The sequence below is a fragment of the Mastigoproctus giganteus genome, chromosome 8 (genome assembly GCF_048544385.1).
Source record: "Mastigoproctus giganteus isolate SK-2022 chromosome 8, ASM4854438v1, whole genome shotgun sequence".
Classification (NCBI taxonomy): domain Eukaryota; kingdom Metazoa; phylum Arthropoda; class Arachnida; order Uropygi; family Thelyphonidae; genus Mastigoproctus; species Mastigoproctus giganteus.
In genome coordinates, this window is record NC_143582.1 from 210,721,207 (window position 1) to 210,744,471 (window position 23,265).

Genomic DNA, 23,265 nt, shown 5'->3' on the forward strand with positions numbered 1-23,265 from the left:
CAAGCTCTACAGAAAGGAATGCCTCAAGAACTGTTATCAACTATTGAACCTGTGACGACCGCCTACACCTGGACTTTTTGCTGCTGAATTTTTATTTTTATTTTTTTCTATTTATTTGTTTATTTTTTATATTTTTAAAAATTCAGATGTATATTGCTATAAACTTTGTTTTATTTGAAGCGTATGTAAGTTCAATTATGTAAATATCTCGGGTCGAGCAAGCATGTATCGCACCTCAGTATGTAAATCTCTCACCCTTCTGGCACACTGCCGTCCCGGGGTGACCCACAGTTTCAACAATTCTTTTCGCAGCAGTTTTGGAACCTTTCCTAGCATGTAATCCTAACTTTGTCTCCTATGCCGATGATCTGAAGTTTCGTGTGGTTAATAAACGGATAATAATAATAATCGTAATTGCAGAAAAGACCATCGGTTGTTGTTGAGTATGCCGGTGGAGATTTATCTTACAAAAGCAATGCAATGCCAAAACAACTCGTTGGAAAGGGTAGTTGGCATCGAGTGAAAGAACTGACACTGCCGAAAAGAATTTTATGTTTTATGTTTTTTTTTTCCAGAGTAGAAATAAAGACGGGAATGTACCTGCTCTTTTGCATATTTTCGTCATATTGATTCGAGCTTTTTTAAAAAGATCATTTGCAGATAAAAAAATTAAATTTTCTGTTTACTCCGGGACGACCATACGGTCAATAAGCCAGCCATTAATTGATATAATTAGAAGAATCTATAACAATATATGCTACGTTAAAATTGGTTCAAAATTATCAAGAAAATTTAAGACTTCAAAAAGACTACTTCAAGGATGTTGTTTGTCACCGACTTTGTTTAAGCTATACCTAGAAGTTGTTCTAAGACCGTGGTCACAGAAGTGCAGTTCAATGGGTATTATTCCCCTTGGTCAAAATAAGTACCTTTACAATCTCTGTTTGCAGACGACCAAATTGTGGTAGCACAGGACGATAATGATGCAAATTACACGGGCAGAAAGTTAGTAGAGGAATATAAAACATGAGGACCGACAGTAAATTTTAATAAGACAGAGTACATGAATCGAAGTGAGGATGTTCTGGATTTAGATGGAATACAAGTGAAAACTGTACAGCAATTTAAATACTTGGGTGCAGTTATTCAGGCTGACGGATCACATGCGCAGAAAATTGAGAGAAGACTGGGTGAAAGTAGAAAGGTCATAGGAATGCCCAATTCTGTGCTATGGAATAAAAATATTATTAACAAAACTAAACGTCAATTATATAATGCAATATTACAAAGTGTTTTATTATATGGATGCGAAACTTGGACCTTAAATGAAAGACAAAAAATAAACTATTGGCTGTTGAGATGAATTTCTGACGAAGATCGGCAAGAAAGTGTAGGACGACTGAAAAGGTTTGTGATAAGGAACACAAAAGTCCAAAAAACATCATTGATAAAATAGAGGAGAAAAGATTAGAGTGGTTTGGCCATTTGAAGAGAATGGAGGACGATAGATTGCCTAGAGGAGTCATGGAATGGATGTCATGGAGAAGGAAAAAGAGAGAAAGACCAAGAAGGACTTGGATAGAGGGTGTGAGAGCGGCTATGAATAGAAGAGGACTGATGGACGGAGATTGGGAAGATAGAAGAAAATGGGAAAAAAAAAAAAGAATAAAGGAATGACTTTTCGATGTTAGGTTGAGGAGAACCGTTGTAATAACGGAATAAATCCTAAAAAGAAGAAGACGGTTAAAAATGGCAAAGTTTCATTATATTTACTCAGTTCCGGCTATTATATCACAAAAAGTAAGGAAAGACAGCAAATACAACCTTTGCTACACCCTGTCAACAAAATAAAAGGATTCCTACACTTATTATTTATGAACTAAATGTGTATAAGGAAACTCTAATGAGATCTTACTTCAGGTGCTACACTTCCTCACTGTAGCACTAACGTACTTAGCTATCGGGCATGTTTAAGAGCTCCAATCCAAACAGACAACTTAACATGAATGTTCTATATGTTAAGACATTTTTATTATTGCAATACCAGTTATATACGTTTCGCATGCATTTCATTATTCTTATTTTCAGAGGCGTTACTGTAACTTAATAAATAAATATTGATATTATATATTACAATGATATCATTGTTTCACTCAAGTTTTTAGTAATGCACCTCATACAAAGAGGTGCTTCCCCTGTTTTTAAATAAATGAACTTTCCTCCACCCTTGCTCAGATATTTTTAGTCACAAGCACCAACTAGTTTGATGTAGCAACTTCCGGAGTCTGTGTTCTCTTCCCACCACACGGAATCCTCTCCTTATTCGTACACTTAGAAATATCATATGCTCAGTTGTGACGTCGCAGAAACGTCACTGGTAGCGGAAGGCGCATGCGCCATAATCTGCGAACGTTTACTCTCGTTTTTAAATGCTTCCTGTGTTGTCAATTCTTCACATAAGACATAAGAACATAACATAAGACTTTTATTCAAAACATGACTTTCATTAAAAAACAAAAAACTGTCATCAAGCATATGACAAATTCTTATAATTTAACAGGAAGGCTTTTGATATTATGTGGGCGGATAATTAAAATTAAATTGTAACTCCAATTTTTAAAAGGCTTTAGATATGCTTTAGTGCATTTACAATGGAAAATCCTCTATGCAGAATAACTGAATAAATAAATAAAAGTTTCGTGTTAGCCCTCTGATTTCCTCATTGAATCCGTGTTAGCCCACTGATTTTTAAAATAAATAACTTTTCTGTTTATACTCCGGGACTTCACACGGTCAGAGGAGTTCACAAGATGGAGAGAATACAAGAAATAACACCGTATTTAACTGTCACGGGCTTGAACTCCGGTCACCCAAGTCACGTGTACTTATGTACACGTGACTTGGGTGACCACTCGGCTCATAAGTAATTACACTTTTTTCTTATTTTAAATGAAACATCTGTTACAAATTCCATTTTTATTTGGCATATCTAAAATTTTTGTATGTATATTAACCATAGTATTAATCGAAATCGATATATAAATACTAAGTATTCAACTATTTATGCAACTTTCTTGTTTACATAAACAAAGAACACTTGGTAACAACGTATACAGTATCCACTTGCATTTACATATCTTAGTGACCCAATACAAACAGCCATTTAAAAAAAAAAAGATTTATTGAACATTACTCTGAAAAATATGTTAGCGCTCTTCCAAATGCCACTCAAGATGGAATAAACGTAACAGCAACAGAAAAATGAAAACCCTAACCCAGCGCGAAATCCTTCAGAGGGTAGTGCACGTACCAAACTACGCTGTAATGTAAGAAGATTTCTTATCTACAATGGCACCTCCGCTCCCGGCTTTCCGACGCTTGCTGACTACCCTGTTTATATCTGGCTCACAGCTGGCGTCGTATCTGTCCTCTGCTTGTCTTCGCATGCGTTGCATACCAACGCACAATTTTCCCCCATCCTCCCCGCGTCCCTCTAAAAACGGCAACCTACGGCGGTGCACGCGTGCACTAGATGTGTTTGCTCGACGCCTGTTGACGCGGTTGGCTTCCCTCTGACCCAGTACGGACAATCAGTTGGCAGTGACGTAAACGCCAGGTAATAATGTTAATGGTCTTAACATGGGGTGGGTTCTGTTGTTCCATTGTCTTTTCTAAAGTTGACAACGACTTTTCACTTGTGGGTGCGATTCAGATTTTAAAAGGCTCTTCAAATAAAGATCGTTTTTGTGAAGAAAGAGATGGTACAGTTGCATCCCTTGTCGAAAGCGAACCGCAAGCTCAAATAAATGGCTGCCGAATGAACTTTAAATTAGCATCATTACGGATCTTAGCAACAGAGAGATTATAACTACGTAATTCACCTCAATGTCACCAGAACTGCTAGCGCCTTCTGCTATTCAGTTAGCACTCAAACTACTAAAGAAAATTAAACAGATAATCCACGAAATTTTAAAGTTCAACAATTTTAAATAAGATTAATTCTTGTCAGCCCCGAGCGCTTTCGTTTATCAACAAAAGAAGTTAGGTTTTATATATATACATACATGGATTGGATTTCTAGGATCTTCCTGCTTCATTATCTGAACTGGCCATCATTTCAGACTAGTTGAGATAAGATCGCTATTTACTTCAACTATTTAGTATCTAATGCATCATGTATGGTGTGTGTTGTCTTTTTCACGGATATAAATATTTTTTAACTAGATCTTCATACATTAAATAAAGTAGCGTGTTCCTAGCACTTAATTTATAATTATAGCGGCTTATAAATCGGTGCTAAATTTTAAATACTTTATAAAATATGCTAAGAATTTTATTAGAAAGGTGATTCAGAAAGCAATGATAATTTGTTTTAGTTAAAATTTATGGTAATAGAAATTTTTTATATAGTTTCATAATTAAATATTTGTAGTGAACTTTTAAATTGTCCATAGGTGGCGCGAGAAGTTCATTTTTTAAGAATGTCTCTCTTACGAGATTGTACAAAAATCGAACAGCGCCCAATTTTATTCATTTTTTTTTAATGCTGAAACTTGCAAAAATCGACAGAAGAATAAAACAGCACTTTCGTGAATTGCATACTCAAAAAAAAAAAAAAAGAAAGAAAAGTTTACGAATGGCTAGAAATGTTAAAATCAATATATACAAAAAAAAAAAAAAAAAATTATATCTTAATGGTAAAATTGTATGCAGTGTATTTAATATCACTTTAATTGAATAGATTTATAGGATAACTTGTTCACAACTAATCTAAATATTGTTCTAATTAATAAAAAAAGCTTTTTATCGTGTAGTAAATTGTGTGTGAAGGAAACGAGCAATATATGCATTGCAATAAATAAAATTGCTTAGTAAACATTACTTGTAACGTAATTTTCTTATTCGGAATGATTCAAATATATGGAAAAATTATAACGATTTATGTAATTATACATATTTTTCTAAATTTAATACAGTGGATATATTACACTTTTATATATAATACTAATTTATAAAATTCCAAAAAAAATTTGCTGGAGCGTTTAATTCAATATTCACTCATAAAAAAGAAGTGCACAGAGGGCGCTACTTCTTAAGAAACACGATATTGCTGTAATAGCATTAGGGTTAAAATTGGGAAAAATGTGTTTTAAATACTTTGTGCTTTTTTACGTGGCTTAATTAACAATTACAAGTAATTAGTAATAACTTCATCTTACGCCTATAATTACCCTGAATTAAAAATGAACTAAAATTTTGAAGTCATATTTACGTCGTTTTAAAATTGGTTTCGTAATTCAAATATAAACTCGATATTTAATTTCAAGTGTACTCTTTTATCTACTTTATTACATATCCACTTTAATTAAAGTGCGTGTACAATCGAAAATTTATTTGTAGTACTACTAAATTTTGTAAAAAATATGTTATTGCCAGTTGCTTCGTTTCACAGCAGTTTTTAGTGTATAGTAGTAGCAATCTATCATTATATGCGTATATTCAATGATACTTCCTTATAAAACATACGAGGATAATTTTAACTTTTCCGATAAGTTTTAGTTAATTTATAGTGTGTGTTTTTAATGTTTTTTTTTTTTTTTACTTATAAAATCATTTTAAAGGGCGCTCTTATTACAAATGTATGGTGAAACACAAGAGGTGATTCACAAATTACGTAATACAGAAGGGTGAGGTCAGTAACATGTTACAAAGCATTACGGGTGAGAGGAGGGCTGAAAATATAACTTATTGGAATCTTTCATTACATAATAATGGAGGAGGGGATCAATGCTATTTTTACGAAGTGTTACAGGGAGATTGCAAAAAAATGTTTTATAATACGATGTTACGCTATGGGGAAATTATTTTTATTCCTGAAGTAGAGTTATTAATCTTATAAAAATTCGTAACGCGTCATTCTGCGTAAGCACATGGGTTAAGTTATTTCTTCCGCGATTGCTGGATGTATATTTTGAATATTCCGGTGTCATTCATTCACTCATGTTTAGGAGTAAATAATTAATATAGTTAGCGCTTCCGTAGCCAGGTGGGCAGGAGCAGCAGTGTGTAGCACGCGCTTCTTGATTAGACCGGGGTTCGAGCCCGTGACCACCAAATACGGAGGATGCGGAAGGTCACCGCATATCCCCAGCCTGGATAAAGGGTGAGGGTTGGCGTCAGGAAGGGCATCCTGCTGTAAAAAATTTCTTGCCAAAACACTGACCTCAAATATAAAATGGGAAAAATGCGAGGACAAGAAAAAAAAGTGCCTTAATGCCTCTGGATTTCATGGTGATCGTCAGTCACAGTTATCAATTCGACGCGTATTGCAAGGCATAATTCTGGTTCGGTATTGCGATGTTAGTTACATGGATTCAAGACAAAAACCAGACGAATGTTCCTATCAGTGGCCTAGGTTTAAAAGTCAACATCGACGAAGAAAGTTGAAGTTTTATTAAAGGATAGTTTTTGATATTAATGAGATTGGCTTATTTTGGAAATGTCAGCGAGCGAGGAGAAGTTGTTACTTGGATTTACATTTGCCAAACACATTCTTCTCCATGAGGGGAAGCACTCAAAGAGAAGAATCAGTTTGTGCAGTTGTAACATTCAGAGAACCTGAATGATGCACAATTCAGTGCTCTGAAGAGCAACACAAAAAATCCTTTCCATTACATAGTGTTCTCACAAAAAGGCTTATGTTAAGAAAATCTCACTCGAAGAATGGACTACCAGTGTTGCTGGCTCCTCACTGAAAGAGTATTGCATTAGGGGAAAGTTTCTACTCAGAAATTCTCCTGATTTTAAATAATTCCATTCTGTTAATCTCAACGATTGCTGTTAGAACATAAAATTTATGTTCGTGCCATCGAATACAGCTTCTTGATCCAACCTACGGACCAAGCGGCAATTGATATATTCAAAAATTACTATATTTGTCGAACTATTCCCAATTCACTTGGCATTCTTCATTGGAAAGAACAAGAGATAACACTGACCTCAACATCACACCACATAAGACAGATGAAACAAGCTAAGGTTCATTTTATCCCCATGCAGACAGCGGAAAACTACAAATTCATCGTTTAATAAATCATTAGAAAATACGCTAATTTAGAGGTCTACAATTTTTTCTTCTGATAAGGAGGAATACTATTCCTCTTGCTGGCCTACCATCGAACGATGAGGCGCTCAGTTCAGCGTCTTTGTTTCTATAATTTCCACATTCGTTTCTTAGCTTACCTTGACTTAGGTAGGCTATAACGCCCACCATGAAAATTGAATAATTTTATTTTTGTTACCATATTATTTTACTGTAAATATTTATATTTATCATAAATTATAGATACATTCACTTTCACTAATTATGCACTATTTTCCAATTAAATTGTATCACTGTGGCTCAATAAAAATAACTTGTTTCTAAACCCGTTAAAATGTAAATTATGTCTCTTTAGCTCGAAACGTGTTGTTAGCCCCTCCATCCTTACTAATTATTATATTGGAAACTCTTTAATTGCAAATACTGATTCGTTCAAGGATTTAGGTGTCCTACTTCGATCTGACCTTCATCTCTCTTCCCACGTTGATTATGTAATATCCCACACATCTAAACTTCTTGGATTAATCAAGCGTTCTTCTTCTGTTTTCAAGAGTGACAAAGTTATAATTCTTCTCTACAAGCAGTTTATACTTCCCATTTTTGATTATCGTGATATTATCTGGTCCCCACAACAGGAATATCTTTCTCACAGACTTGAGAGAATTCAAATTAAATTCATTAAATTCTTATGCTATCGAAATCACATTGCCTTTCACCGTCGAAATTATAGAGCTCTTTGTGGTCGCTTCAGAATCATTCCTCTTCACTCTACACGACAACTCTATGGGTCTCTTTTTGTCTACAATATCATAAACTCTGTTATCGATTCTCCATATCTTCTTGAACAAATACCTTTCGCTATACCCCGTTTGAATTCTCGTTATAAAATTCATTTCTCACTGCCTGTTCCTCGTACTCATCACTTACTTAGTAGTCCTCTGTTTCGTTTCCTTCAGGTAATGAATTATTACAATATTGATTTTACTCTTAATCCATCTATCTATAAGAATTTGCTCCTTACTCTGTTTTCTTAATGTAAATTTTGTATATATTTTAATTCTAGTTCTATATTAATTACTACCGTTTTGTATTTTATGTAATTCCTAGCGTTCTCTCCTTTATTTGGAGTCTGTGCGTGAGAAACGTGTATATAAATAAATAAATAAATAGTTTCTAGACGCAATTTTTTTTTTTAGGAAAACCCCAAATAGAAAAGGCATTAGAACCTATAGTACTTAGTACCGTGCGTGGTTGAAAGTTGAGAAGATGAAAGAAGATACTTGTTGATATTAGACTTGAACTTCTGTAGACTGTAATATTCAGGAAACACGTGTGAAGGGAGATTGTTCCAGAATACGGAAATTGAAGGGATAAATGAGGAAGAAGAAAAGTTGGTTCTGTGAGTTGGAGAGTAAGTGGATGTTGATGGCAGGTTCGGAATGATTTAGAAAAGAGAGAGAGAGAGAGAGAGAGAGAGAGAGAGAGAGAGAGAGAGAGAGAGAGAGAGAGAGGGAGGGGGGGTTATTATAAGAGCCAATTCAGAAAAACATCTATAAAAAAGTAAATAGAAAATATAAAAAAGTAACAATGAGAGAGAGAGAGAGAGAGAGCGGAGAGACTTTGTAAGAGATGAGTCATTAATTAGCCTAACTGCCCTCTTTTATTATTATTATTATTACTATTAATAGCCATATGGTGCAAGGAAGCCTGAGACTTATGCTGCACCAGGAAAAAAAAAATTCCCAAGTTACCCTGAGAGAGAGAGAGTCAAAAGTAGAAGGGAATCACCAAGAAAATGAAGAATGATGATATCCAGCTCAGGACCCTTGGCACACCTAGGGTCCTGAGCTGGATATCATCATTCTTCATTTTCTTGGTGATTCCCTTCTACTTTTGACTCTCTCTCTCTCAGGGTAACTTGGGAATTTTTTTTTCCTGGTGCAGCATAAGTCTCAGGCTTCCTTGCACCATATGGCTATTAATAGTAATAATAATAATAATAAAAGAGGGCAGTTAGGCTAATTAATGACTCATCTCTTACAAAGTCTCTCCAAGCCTGAGGGAAATATAAAACCATCCCACATGTGGGAACAATATTCCATGTTAGGGCTAATTTGAGATTTGTTCAGAATGAGTTGCTGTGTAGAAGAATAGTAACGCCGAGAGTGAAAGCGAAAACAAATTTTTGTAGATGCAGAGGACGCAATATTAGTCATAGTATTCGTCATACAGTGCAAGGAAGCCATAGGCATTTGCTGCCCTAGCAAACAAAAAACCCCAAGTATATAAGAAAATACAAATATGTTCTTCCCTTCTCACACAGCTGACCTTTGAATTTATTCAAACTGTCAACCTCAACTACCTGCAATGGCAACTCGTTTCAACAATCAACGACTCTCTGGCTAAAATAAAACTTCCTGTAGGTGGTAGATGTCTTTCATCAACCGGTGAAATACCACCACTTTGCTTATTGGAGGCTTGAAGTGGTGAAACCCATGTTTAGTCTCTAGAGCAAAGTTTCCGGCATCCCCCTCCCCCCATACTTCTCCTTCAACCCATGCACGGTACTAAGTACTATAGGTTTTGATACCTTTCGTGTTTGGTGGGTTTTCATAAAAAAAAAAAAAAATCTAATCTAAACCTCAACCACTGTAATTTGAATTTATGGCCACTAGTTCTGGAATTCTTTATAACAGTGAGAATTCCACCTTTATTCAGTTTAATAATCCATCTCAGAGCCTTCTAAACCTCAATTAGGTTGCCGAGCTCTGTAGTCCACATAATGGGAGCCTTTGCTCATACGGTCGTCCTTCTGCCGATCTCACCATTCGAGTTGCCCATCTTCGAACCCTTCGAAGAAGCTCAATATCTTTTTTTCAGATGAGGTCTCCATAGTTGAACACAGTATTTAAAATGTGGTCTAACAATTGCTGTATACAGTTGGATTATGACCACCCTATCTCTACAGGATAACGTTCCATAAATCATCGGTACGTACCGTGGATTTTCCTGCCTGCCTGTCTGTTTACACTGTTCAGAAAACGTCATATCTGTCCGTATTGTAACTCCCAGATCCCTTTCCTCCTCCACTGTTTTTAATTCAATCCCATCAAGTGTATAATTTATTTGGGGGTTGCTGTTCCCCAAGTGTAAGACCTTCCATTTAGCAACATTAAAACATAGCTGCCACTTCTCTGACCATCTTTGAAGTCTGTTCAAGTCATCCTGAAGAAGCGCTGCTTGGCGCTGATCATTAACGACTCTGACAATTTTTATGTCATCTGCAAATTTTGACATCACGCCTTCTATCCCTTCGTCGATGTCATTTATGAAAATGAGAAACAACAGTGGCCCAAGAACCGATCCTTGAGGGACGCCACTCCTTACGTTACACTAATCTGCCTTCTGCCCTGCAGCCACTCAGCAATCCATGTTATAATCTTACCAGTAATAGCAGCATGTTCAAGCTTATACAGTAGCCTCTCATGAGGGACAGAGCCAAATGCTGTGGTAGAATCCAAATAAACTATCGAAATTGTTCCCTAAATTGTTCCATAAATCCAGCTAATGAGTAACTGTGTAAAAATAGCCTACTAAGTTAGTTAAACATGATTTTCATTAACAAAGCCATGTTGTGTGTCCTTCAGAATGCCATATCTATCTAAATGTCTCTGGATTGCGCCATTACTCATTGCCCGAAGATTTTTCCTACCAATGAAGTCAGACTAACCTGTTTGTAGTTGCAAATCCACTCAGTGTATTAGCGATACATTGACACTTCTCCAATCCAAAGGAGTCTCTTCTGAGTCCAAAGACGCCCTCATAACTAACCTCAACGGTTCAATACTCCCTCGCGGTCTCGCTCAAAACTACAGGGTATATGCCATCAACTGCAGGAGCCTTACTTTGCTTTATGCTGAAAAGTTTTTCTAATAAACAATCATTTGTAATTATGACATTACTAATTTTGATATGGCTCGGCCTCACTCGCACAGCCTCTTTTCTGCGTGAGGGATCTTTCGTTAATAAATACTGATGCAAAGTACTTATTCAGTTCATCCGCAACATCAGCTGGGTTATCTAAGGCATTCCCATAACCAGTGTGCAAGGGTCCGATCTGATTAGCTTTTTTCTTCGTTGTATTCACACATACATGAAAATTCCTTGTTTCTATTCTTTGCTTTCTAGCCAAAGTTTCTCATACGCAGCTTTTGCTTCACTGACCTTATTTGTAGTATTATTACAGATCAACTTGCACCTGTCGTAGGCTTCAGTAATTTTCATTCCTCTGTAACTGTATCATGCTATCTTTTTCTGCTCTATTTGACCAGCGAGCTCCGCAGTCATCCATTTCGGCATCCTCTTCCTGCAATAATTTTTTAAAGGTATGTTGCGTTCATGGTTTCTGTGATGTTTGCTTTAAACGTATTCCATAATTCAAATGTATTCACCATCCTCGGCAATCCCCCAATTCACAGTGCCATACAGCGTCATAAATTGTAAAAGTCCTCTCTTCTGAAGTTAAAACCGTACCTTTACCTTTAACTACTGCAATATCTTTCTTCATCTTCCAATTGACGATTGCATGATCACTTCTGAACAACGGTTCTTATACTTTAAGCTCTGTGACGTCATCTGATTCGTTAGTAATGATAAATTCAAGGATATTCTCACTCCTATTACTTTCTCTGACATACTGATACAAATCATAATCATCTAATTTATTAATAAAGGTTTTTTATTAATAAATTATGGCGAGTTTCCTCCCACTTATTCCAATCAATCTGGGGAAGATTGAGTAACCCATAATAAAATATTCTCGCTTGCTTGCCCGTTCCATCAGCATGTAAAGATTCTTGTCATATTCACCAAATCTTCTGGTCTGTAGATTATTACCCTCTCATTGGTCCTTTACTTTAGACTAACTCACACCACACAAATTCTATGCTGGCAGATGTAACTTCAGACTCCGAAAAAGCTCTTTTCGCGCTCAGGTTGCTTTTGATAAGAAGCATGACACCTCAACACCTTCTGTCTTCCCTATCTTTCCTAAATACATTATACATACCGTAGTGCAACTCGTCATCACCAATTTTCACGTGGTACCTTGTTTCTGTTAGCCATTAGAAGTCAGGTAATCCCTAATACACTGATGTGCAAAACTTAAGGACCAGTCAGGTTTTCACCTGTAGCTTCTCATAGGAGTGGCCTGAATATGGAAAAAGTATACCAAAGGAACCTCGTGAGCTACAGAAATGATGAAGGAAACAACACCGACACAACAACGGAAACAAAACGGTACAGAGGGAATTTATTCAAAAATGGCAACATAGCACTGGCTGCCATGATACAGATGTATCACTGCCAAAGATGGAACAAAGGGAAGAGGTGGTCCTCAGTAGGAGATATGGCCACCCCTAATGTCGATCCAGGCTTTGCACCGCCTGTCTATACTTAGAACAATGTTGTTGATAAGTTCTTGCGGTAATATCGTCCATTCCTCTGTCAGCGCCATTTTCAGCTGGTTAACATTTTCTGGTGAGTGTGGACGTGCCGCTAGGCGTCTCCCCAGAGCGTCCCATATGTGTTCCATGGAATTTAGATCGGCGAGAGAACGGGCAGGCCAATCCATATGAACAATGTCCTCACTTTCCAAAAGCATATCAACAGCTGCAGTGCGATGGGGTGTGGCGTTATCATCCATAAACACGAACTCAGTGTCAATGGCACCTCGGAACAAATGCACATGGGGAAGGATTACTTCAGTACAGTAGCGTGTACCGGTTACAGTACTGCCTTCCAGTATCTGGAGTTGTGTACGTCCATCCAAGATAACGCCTCCCCAGACGAGAACACCTTGACCGCAATATCGATCCCTTTCAGTGATGTTTGCGGGGTTATACCGTGTGCCAACCTCTCGCAAGATCAGCTGACGTCCAGTATCGCTGCTGAGACTGAATCTACTCTCATTAGGAAAGAGTACCTTACCCCATTGCGCTGCTGTCCAGTCCTTGCGTTCGATGTACCCCTGTAAACGGTGTCTCCGATGGGCCGATGTTAACGGGACACAGCGTACTGGCCGTCGGGCAAACAGTCCACCTTTGTGGAGTCTCCTGGCCAGAGTAAACCGCGATATCCTGCGTCCTGTGCGGCTGCTGGTTTGCATTGGATCCCGCTGTCTGGTGTACCGTCCCTCTTGGCCTGTAGGAGTATTAGCGGTCATCATTGGGCGTTGTTTTTCGTGGATGACCACCACTGGTCCTTCGAACAGCTGTACCTGTCGTTCTGAAGGTCGATCACGCACGTGAGACGATGCTATGGGCGATACCGAACTCTGCAGCCACACTACTCGCACTTCCACCTTCCTCGAGCTTCCCAATTATTCGACCCCGGGTAAAGTCATGTTTTGTCTACTGGCCATTTCGTTGTCTGTAGCACTGTATGAGACCAATGGAACATCTGTAACAATCGTGCTCACCATTCGGTAATTTGCACTTAACTGCTGAACTGCTGCTTTTATTTGTTTAAATGAGCCCTCGCATCACGATTCAAATTTTTGCATATGCACCAGCTTTCTTCTGAACGGCACAGTAATGCAAATCGCCACAAGCTGTTTCGTTTGATTTTGTGGTTGTAACCTTTATAAATAGTGCTGGTCCTTAGGTTTTGCACACCAGTGTAGGAATGGTGATCTTGTCTAGAAATCTGAGTGTCACCAAAGTTAAACACAGGAGCGAAATCTTTTTGTGAGTTACACTGTGCTGCCATTTTATTAGGTACACCTGTACACAAATGATTTGTCCCACAACGTTGCAAGTCACATGACCACAGATGTGGATATAAATGCAGTAGAACACCTTTTGTAGGATCAGTTAAGCGTGCAAATCGTAGCAAGAATGGGGAAAAGGAGACTTCGAACGTGGCATGGTAGTAGGTGCAAGAAATGCTGGACAAAGCATCTCTGAAACGGCAGTTCTGAACTTTTCACGCACCACAGTTTCAAAGGTGTATCGAGAATGGTGCAACGAACAGAAAACATCCTCTCAACGGCACTCCTGTGGAAAAAAAATCGCTTGTTGATGAGAGAGGTCAGAGGAGGGTGGCTAGAATTGTGCAAGCAAACAGATGGGCCACAATGTAGCACATCTCGTCAGAATACAACATTGGTGTGCAGAACAAAATATCGCAACGGACCACTAGTCGCATTTTGTCACGAATGGGCTACAACAGCCGACGGCCACATCGCGTACCTTTGTTATCAATGAAGAACAATAGAGCATGACTCTTCCTGTGGGCACAGCAACACCAGCACTGGAATATCGAGGATTGGAAAACAGTTGCTTGGTCTAACGAGTCGAAGTTCCTGGTGCATCATGTTGATGGAAGGCTCAGAATTTGGAGAAAACAACATGAATCTATGGACCTGTCATGTCTGATGACTACTGTGCAAGGTGGTGGGGGCAGTGTTATGGTGTGGGGAATGTTTTCTTGGCACACGTTGGGTCCATTGATACCCATAGATTCACGTCTGAATGCCACATCATACCTAAACATCGTTGCTGACCAAGAGCATCCGTTCATGTTGACAGTTTATCCTCAGTAAGATGGTTATTTCCAGCAGGATAATGCACCGGTGCACAAAGCCCGAATCACTATGGAATGGTTCCAGGAACACGACAATGACTTTTCTTTGCTGCAGTGGGCCGCTCAGTCCACGGATTTCAATCCTATTGTTAAAGAAGCACTGCAGGATCATTTAGACAAGACTTCAGTTATAGCTCAGACACAGCATGGTTTTGTTAAGGGGAAGTCTTGCCTGACCAACTTGATTGGATACTATGATGCAGTCACAAAAGAACTGGATGCAGGGAATAACTTTGATATTATATACTTGGATCTTAGAAAGGCTTTTGATACTGTTGCACATGGAAGACTGCTACACAAATTGGAGCAGTGTGACATTGGAGGCAAATTGCTGCTATGGATAAAGGGGTGGTTGAGCGGGAGAAGACAGAGAGTGGTAATCAATGGAAACTGCTCATCGTGGACTGATGTTATTAGTGGAGTCCCTCAGGGCTCAGTGTTGGGTCCATTATTGTTTTCTGTATTTATAAATGATATTGATGATGGTATATCGGGCTTAATGTCCAAGTTTGCAGACGATACAAAGGTTGGCAGGGTTGTCAAGGACACTACTGACACTATGCTGCTGCAACAGGATCTGGAAAGGTTGAGCAGATGGGCTGAGAGGTGGCAAATGAAGTTTAACATTGATAAATGTAAAGTACTACACATGGGAAACAGCAACCCCAGAGCAACGTATCAACTCTGTGGTACTACACTGACAGTGGTAGAGAATGAAAGGGACTTGGGGGGTGGTTGTGCAGGCAGATATGAAGTTCTCTGAGCAGTGCAGACGGGCTGCAAGAGTAGCTCATGGAGTATTGTCAATGATATACAGGAATTTTTCCAGCAGGGATAAGGAGGTGATTATTCCATTGTATAAGGCGATGGTCAGGCCACACCTAGAGTACTGTATACAGGTCTGGAGACCTCATTTCAAGAAGGATGTAGAGCTGCTGGAACGAGTACAGAGAAGGGCAACAAGATTAGTGAATGGAACAAAGGGGTGCTCTTACGAAGAAAGGCTTAAGTTTTGCAAATTACAGTGTCTGGAGACTAGGCACCAGCGAGGTGATCTGATAGAGGTGTATAAAGCCTTGAATGGTTTAAGCATGCTCAATGCTGATGGGATTCTTCCTCTAGCTCAGAAAAATCACCTGAGAGGGCATAAATTCAAACTGAGGAAAGACAGATGTAGGATAGACGTGCGGAAATTTGCCTTTAGCCAGCGGGTGGTTGGTTGGTGGAACAGACTTCCATCCCTTGTGGTGGAGGTTGATAGCCTAAATAAGTTTAAGGCTCAGCTGGACAGGTATTTCGAACGAACAGAGGGGTGAAGTGGAAGTTGGTTTTTTTTTTTTTTTTTTGGCTGATGCTGCATAAGCTTGCTTTCTTGCATCAAATGCCTCTACTAATGCTAATGCTAATGCTAACTTTGGAATGAGCTGGAAACGGCTGTTCGCTGCAGGCCTACGTCGAATCTCAAGGAACTGCGTGAGACACTCATGTCTGCATGGTACTCCATTCCTGCACAACGTTTTCAGCATCTTTTTCAATCCATGCCTAGACGAATTCAGGCTGTTTTGAAGACTAAGGGAGGCTCAACACGGTACTAGATAGGTGTACCTAATAAAGTGGCAGCACAGTTTATAAGACAGGTTGAATTTTAAAAATGACTGAAATTAACTAATTATGTTTTCCAAATTGGAGAATTACCTGGACATCAGCATTTAAGGAACTGATAGTAATAGAGGCATGTGATGCAAGAAAGCAAGCATATGAGCTTATGTAGCATCAGCCAAAAAATAAAAAAAATAATAAATAAATAAAAATTCACACAACCATTCCCTCTAAATGTTTGAATTTATTTAGGCTTTCAACTTCCACAACAAAATATGGAAGTCTGTTCCACCAATCAACTACCCGCTGACTAAAGGCAAATTTCCGCATATCTATTCTACAACTGTCTTTCCTCGATTTGAATTTATGCCCCCTTAGGTTCGTAATCTGAGTAAGTGGAAGAATCCCATCAGAATTCAGCGTGCTCAACTCATTCAAGGCCTTATACACCTCAATCAGATCACCTCGCAGGTGCCAAGTCTCCGGCCGCTGCAATTTGTAGAACTTAAGCCTCTCTTGGTAAAAGGATCCCTTCCTTCCCCTGACCAATCTTGTTGCCCTTCTCTGTTCACGCTCAAACAAATCTACATCCTTCCTAAAATGAGGCCTCCAGACCTGTACGCAGTACTCAAGGCGTGGCCTGACCATTGCACCATTGCCTTATACAAAGGGATAATCACCTCCTTTTTTCTGCAAGCAAAATTCGTGTATATCATTGACAAAACCCCATGACCTGCTCTGGCAGCCTGTCTACATTGCTCAGAAAAATTCATATCTGACTGCACAATTATTCCCAAACCTTTTTCATATTCTACCATCCTAAGTGCAGTACCACACAGTTGGTACATTCCTCTGGGGTTACTTCTACCCATATGCAGTACTTTGCATTTGTCAATGTTAAACTTCAGTTGCCACTTCTCAGCCCATCTGCCCAAATTTTCTAGATCCTGTTGCAATAGCACACTGCCATTACTGTCATTAACAACCCTGCCAACCTTTGTATCATCTGAAAACTTCGACACTAAGCCTGATATACCTTCATCAATATCATTGATAGATATACAAAACAACAGTTGACCCAACACCGAAACCTGGGGGACTCCACTAATAACATTAGTCCACGAAGAGCAGCGTCCATTGATTTCCACCCTCTGTCTTATCCCACTCAGCCACCCTTTCATCCATTGTAGAAACTTACCCTTAATGCCATTCTGCTCCAATTTGTACAGCAGTCTTCCATGCTCAAAATTATTTTTGCATCCAGTTCCTTTCTAACGACATCATAGTACCCAATGAAATTTGTCAGATTCCCTTAACAAACCCATGCTGTGTCTGAATTATTGCTGTAGTCTAGTCTAGATGATCCTGCAATTCATCTTTAACCAGTGACTCCATTATTTTATCCGGAACAGAAGTTAAACTAACTGGTCTGTAATTACTCGTGTCACCCTTCGATCCCCCTTTGTGATAGCCGATATTCGAGAAGTTTAAGATGTTTGAGCATAGCAAGAGTTCTCAAACTGGAAGGTGGAATGCAATTTGCTATCATAAGCAAAACTATGGATAATATGTCTAGTCAATGGCAGAAGGTCTTATTTATATAAGAGGAAAAGAGTGGGATTAACAATTAAACCTTGGGGAACAACAGCATTTTCGAGAAGTTAGAAGACGGCGAGCTGTTCAACCACACTCACAGCGAGCGGGAAGAGAGAGAGAGAGAGAGACAGAGCTGGATACTCAATTACAAAAAACAGTCGGAAATCCATAAGATGGAAGCTTATTTAGAAAACCTTTATGCTAAAAACGATTAAAAGCTTTTGATATGACAAGAGAACTGCTTGAGTACTTTTTCATTGAATTTGTCCACAGATAGATAACATATCACCAGCGCTGACGGAATCTATATAGGAGATCATTGATCAGATGGAATATTTTAAGATAGTTTGGGATTTGGTGGTTAATGGATTTCTCCATTACATTATAAAGAGTAGTAATGAGTATAATGAGTGACGATAACTGAATGGAAGGGATTTGTCACTCTTTCTAGGAATTGGCTGGACATGAGCAAATTTTCAAGTAGAAGGAAAACACCAGTGGAATAAGAAAGTGTAAAGAGGTAACACGGAACAGGAGAAAGCTCAGATGCACAGGTTTTAAGAACAAATGGAAAAATACAATCTGGATGTGGAGCTTTATTAACATCAATATTTTTCAGAATTCTTCTGGCATCTTTTTGATGGAAGATCACAGGAGGCAATGCGTACAGTATACTGGAAATGGTAGGTAATGGTTTACCAAGATCGTCAATACAAGATTTAGAAAAGAAGTACAGCAATGCTAGCAGTTAGGATTTATCTTTAGCTGAAGTGACAATAAAAGAATCAGGTTTTAAGAGAGTTGGAAGTACAGAGACGAGCAAAAGTTAGGGCCAATAGCTTTGACATGAGAAAAAAGATCAAGAATGTTGCCTCTATGGTAAGGATTGTGGCCATTCTTGTGGGTAAATGAACAATCTGTGCGAGTTCTTTAATAACTGCAAAAGCCTCCGCATCTCGACAAGCTGGGTCCGTATGACTAGAAAAATGAAGCCAGATGAAGTTATGAATAATAAAATCATCAAGAAAAATTACTTCACTGTTAGGAAAAGTTGAACTGAAGAAAGTCGAGCTTCGAAGAGAGGAAGTCAAAGAGTTCCAAATGATCAGTGGAAATGGGAGATCGATAGAGGCAACAGATGAATTTGATAGAATGTGGTACAGAGATTTTAAGCCAGAGAAGATAAAAAAAAGGAGATTCCAAATTACTAAGTCTTTGAGAGGGAATACCAGAGCGAGCATATGCACGAGTTCTACATATGCACAAGTTCTACCTTTGAAGCGAAAGGAATCGCATAGCGAATAATTAGGGCAACTGATATGAGCAATGGTTGAATCAACCGATAATTGGGATTTCCTCAGGAAAAGTAAGTGGGGCTTGGAAGACTGTAAGCGAAAATGGACATCATTGAGATTGGAACTGAAACCAGGAATATTTGTGAAATGAAGGAGGAAGTGTTTGGGAGGTTTAGACCTTTTCGCAAATAAGTTTGTTCTATTAATTTGACTTTTCATGATGCATTTAGTAGTAAAGAAAAGGTGAGGAGAACATGTTGTATGAAGTAATAACATTTTTGACATGGCGTACACACAGAATATAATATCAAGCTCCTTGACATATTGTGGCCTTAACAATGCTACCCGATTACACACTTCTGACTCCCTCCAGTCACTATCTAGCATCGCTACCTGGCAGCTCCAGTCACTACTTGGCATCGCCAAAACAGTATGGCTTCCGTCAGGGGCTGTCAACGGTGGATGCCCTGAGAAATCTCTTGGTGCAAGCAGCAGCCACTGATCAAAAGTACTTCCTAGCTATCTCTGTTGACTTTGCCAGGGCGTTCGACACCCTCTGGTGGCCAAGCGTCCTGGCCCGGCTCCGGGAGACCAGCATGCCAGAAAATTTATATAACGTAATAAAAAGCTACCTGTCTGACAGACGTATCACGATAAACACCCCATATAGAACGCTTACAAGACAAATACACAGAGGCTGCCCACAGGGCTCTGTACTGGGACCAATACTGTGGAACATCACAATGGATGAACTCCTTAATACGGACATTGGTGAAGCATCCTCGCAAGCCTTCGCAGATGACCTCATCCTTATGGTCGCCGGAAACAGCAGACTACAACTTGAAACAAAGGCAAACCATGCCCTACAAATTCTTCTGAAATGGACCGAAAAGCACAATCTCAGGATCTCCAAAGAAAAAACTAATTCTATCCTCCTAAGGGGCTTCCTTGATCCGAGGAGACCCCCTCAGATCAAGATTGGTACCACCACACTGAGACTATCAAAAGAGCTCAAGTACCTGGGTGTAATACTTGACGCCACTCTTTCCTTTAAAACGCATCTCAACTACACCAGGAAGAAAATTAGGGGCTACACGGCCCTCATCACCAGGGTCGCAAAAAGGGACTGGGGGCTAAACAGCAAAACCCTCAAGCTCATATACAAAGCAGCCTTTATACCGATAGCAACCTATGCATCGGGAGCATGGTACTCTAAAGTCACCATGGCAGTAAACCACAGGTTACTCGACTCCATTCACAGAGCCATGCTATTAGCCATCACACGGGCCTGCAGCACAGTAAGCACACATGCGCTGCAGGTGCTGGCTGGAACCCTTCCACTCGACCTGGAAGTGGCCAGAATCGGTATCCTCTATGAAATTTCTAAGGGGAACGCCTGCACCTTCATGGGCTTCAATGCAGATCCCACTGCTAACCGAGCGACCGAAAAGAAAAGGCTCACTGCCCACCTCACGCAAATATGGCAATCTAGATGGGACAACTCTTCCAAGGGAGAGATCACTAGGAAATTTCTCCCCAACGTGGAGAAATTGCATCCGAAGGCCCCGCTGTGGTTCTCACCGGGCCTCTATACAACCTTTCTACTTACCGGACACGGAGCATTCAAGGCAAAACTCACAGCCCTGGGCATCACAGAGGACCCTGCCTGCTGCTGTGGAGAGTCTGAGAGCTGGCAGCATCTCATGTACGATTGCCGGCTCTACGATGACCTTCGCTGCCAGCTCATCTCCAGGATCACCTTCTTGCCCAGAGACAGAGAAAAGCACCTACTCGACAGTAAAGAGCAATACATTGCATTCTCCAAATTCGCAGAAGACCTCCACAAGAGGAGACGTACCCTCATTGTACAACAACCAAACCGTGACCAACAGCAATAAAACTAATTCAAGCTGAGAACTGAAAACGACAAAGTGTCATGACTGCCGCATCGTGGACCCTACAAGGAAACGGATTCTACCAAGAATAAAGGACACGGCTTACAACCATTAGAATGACTACAACCCTGGACTTTTCAAAGGAACACACCAACCTGGATCGTGCAGTTCACTGCCACCAAGCCATTTTGGCGAACAAAATCGAGCACCTGACTCGATTACTTTAAACCCAAACCCAGGCGGGAAGAGGGGAGACACCCTGTCCCCCCCTCTCTCCGCCGACCCTCCTTTTCCTTCTGGTGAGGCATGGACATGCCTCACTGACCACCTGGGGACATCTACTCTGTCGCCCCCATACTTCTACCTTTACCCCCCAGCCTTCTGCCTCTCCTCCCCGACTCTATCTATACACGATGTAAACGCCCTACATCCTAAATTAATCAAATAAAAAATAATTTTCGCCCAGTCTCGGTCTATCATATCCACTGCCCTGCTCTTGCCGTTTGAATGCATGGACGCTATGCGCTGTATGCAAACATTCAAAAATAAATTACAACTGCATGTGTATATATATATATATATACACACTTACATATCTTCAATTTTTTTTTTTTTTTTTTTTTTTTAGGTCCTAGCTGCCGAAATCTCAGGAAATTAAGCGGCAGGACCTGCCAGAGTAACTTAAGTCAAGTGAGTTCCTGGTCTGCCTCCACGGGGCGAAAGTGGGGCAACGTTGGGCCTCAATAGGGGTCCAGCGGCTAAATGACCAGATGAACAACGGTACACGACACCACACAAATACAATTCCCACACACTTTTAAATCTCTGGCTTTTCCAGTCAACTGGTTCACCCACAATGTAAACTACGCGGAGATGGGGGAAACCCCTGGTGCCGTTGGACCCTAAACACACTTTCACTTTCACTATCTAGCATCCCGTCGATGACGCGAGGAACTTTAATGGGCTTTTTTCACTCCGTGGCTGATTTAATCGGTCCCAGACGTGGACAGCACGGTTTCCTCCCCACAGAAACTGGGGATTTTTCGTCCAGTAAAACAGGCAAATCGACCAAATAACACAAGCAATTTACAGACAATAAATAAATGGGTATAAGTAAAAAATTACGGGTGGCCCTAATATGATAGTTTGAGTCACTATCTAGCAGAGTAGAGGCAGCGACATCATACACTAGCTGATCCCGATGCCTCCTAAGAGAGATTCTAATTAGGTTCCATCCAATAGACTATCTGGCGTCTACCTGCGAACACCGTTTTAGAGTTGTACTTCCGAAATGTAAATGGGCTGTACTTCGCCATGATGCTCATCGTAATCTCAAAAGACATCAATCGTACTTCATGATGGAAAAGACTGGGGTTTGCCAGAGCGTTTTTCTGGAGACTAAACATGACTTTCACTACTTCAAGCTTCCAGTAAGCAAAGCGTGGTGCATCCGCTGAGGAAAGTCCACCTAGTAAAAAAGTAAAAAGTAAAGTGCAGCCATTATCAACCCACTGCAGGGTGGAAGCCTCCTCAACAATTCATGCTGAGGGAAATGGACCATAATCTGCCACGCTGGTCCAGTGCGGGTTGGCAGATCGACCGTATTCAGCAGGCAGGGGCTTGAACCCCGGTCTACTCAAAGAGCGTGTGCTACTGCACTCCCGCTCCTGCCCACTCGGCTACGGAGTACCGTGTCCACCTAGTATTGCCTGGTAACACATAAGGGCGGCAATACTCTGTGTGGTGTGGATGCCACACCTCCACCCCTGCTTACCTTGGTTCATACCTGGGTGGTCACCTCCAATATACTAGTGCCGTTTTTTGGTACTTACACACGGGTGTTTGACCCATCATTTTGAAGGTGCAAACAGAGGATTTGGTTGTCACAGAAAGATCCGGACTTCGGAGTTACATATCTCAGCTGTTTTAGTTAATCGTTATAGAAATACCCGATCATTTAACGCATTTCATATCTTCCAGGAATGTAATCTCCTGAGGTTAACTGATCATTGCATTATTCCTGAACAAGCACCTCAACAAATTTCATTACATAGTTCCTGTGGTTTCCTTCTTAACAGTGGCACCATGCTGAACATACTGAAATGCCAAACCTTAAAAATTCTTCTCATAAGCA

General features: G+C 39.9%; 1 protein-coding gene across 3 annotated transcripts in view; it reads left to right on the forward strand.

The window, feature by feature from the left end:
* The window catches only part of LOC150082242 (protein Obscurin-like), an 865,351-nt gene that overhangs the window by 70,187 nt on the left and 771,899 nt on the right, over positions 1–23,265 (forward strand). The window contains exon 1 of one of the 3 annotated variants that reach the window (XM_090379205.1): positions 3,488–3,616. The exons of the other annotated variants lie outside the window; for them this stretch is intronic. The gene's annotated coding sequence lies outside the window, so the exon portion shown is untranslated. Of the gene's footprint in view, positions 1–3,487; positions 3,617–23,265 lie in introns of those variants that run through there. 3 annotated transcript variants of the gene reach the window in all.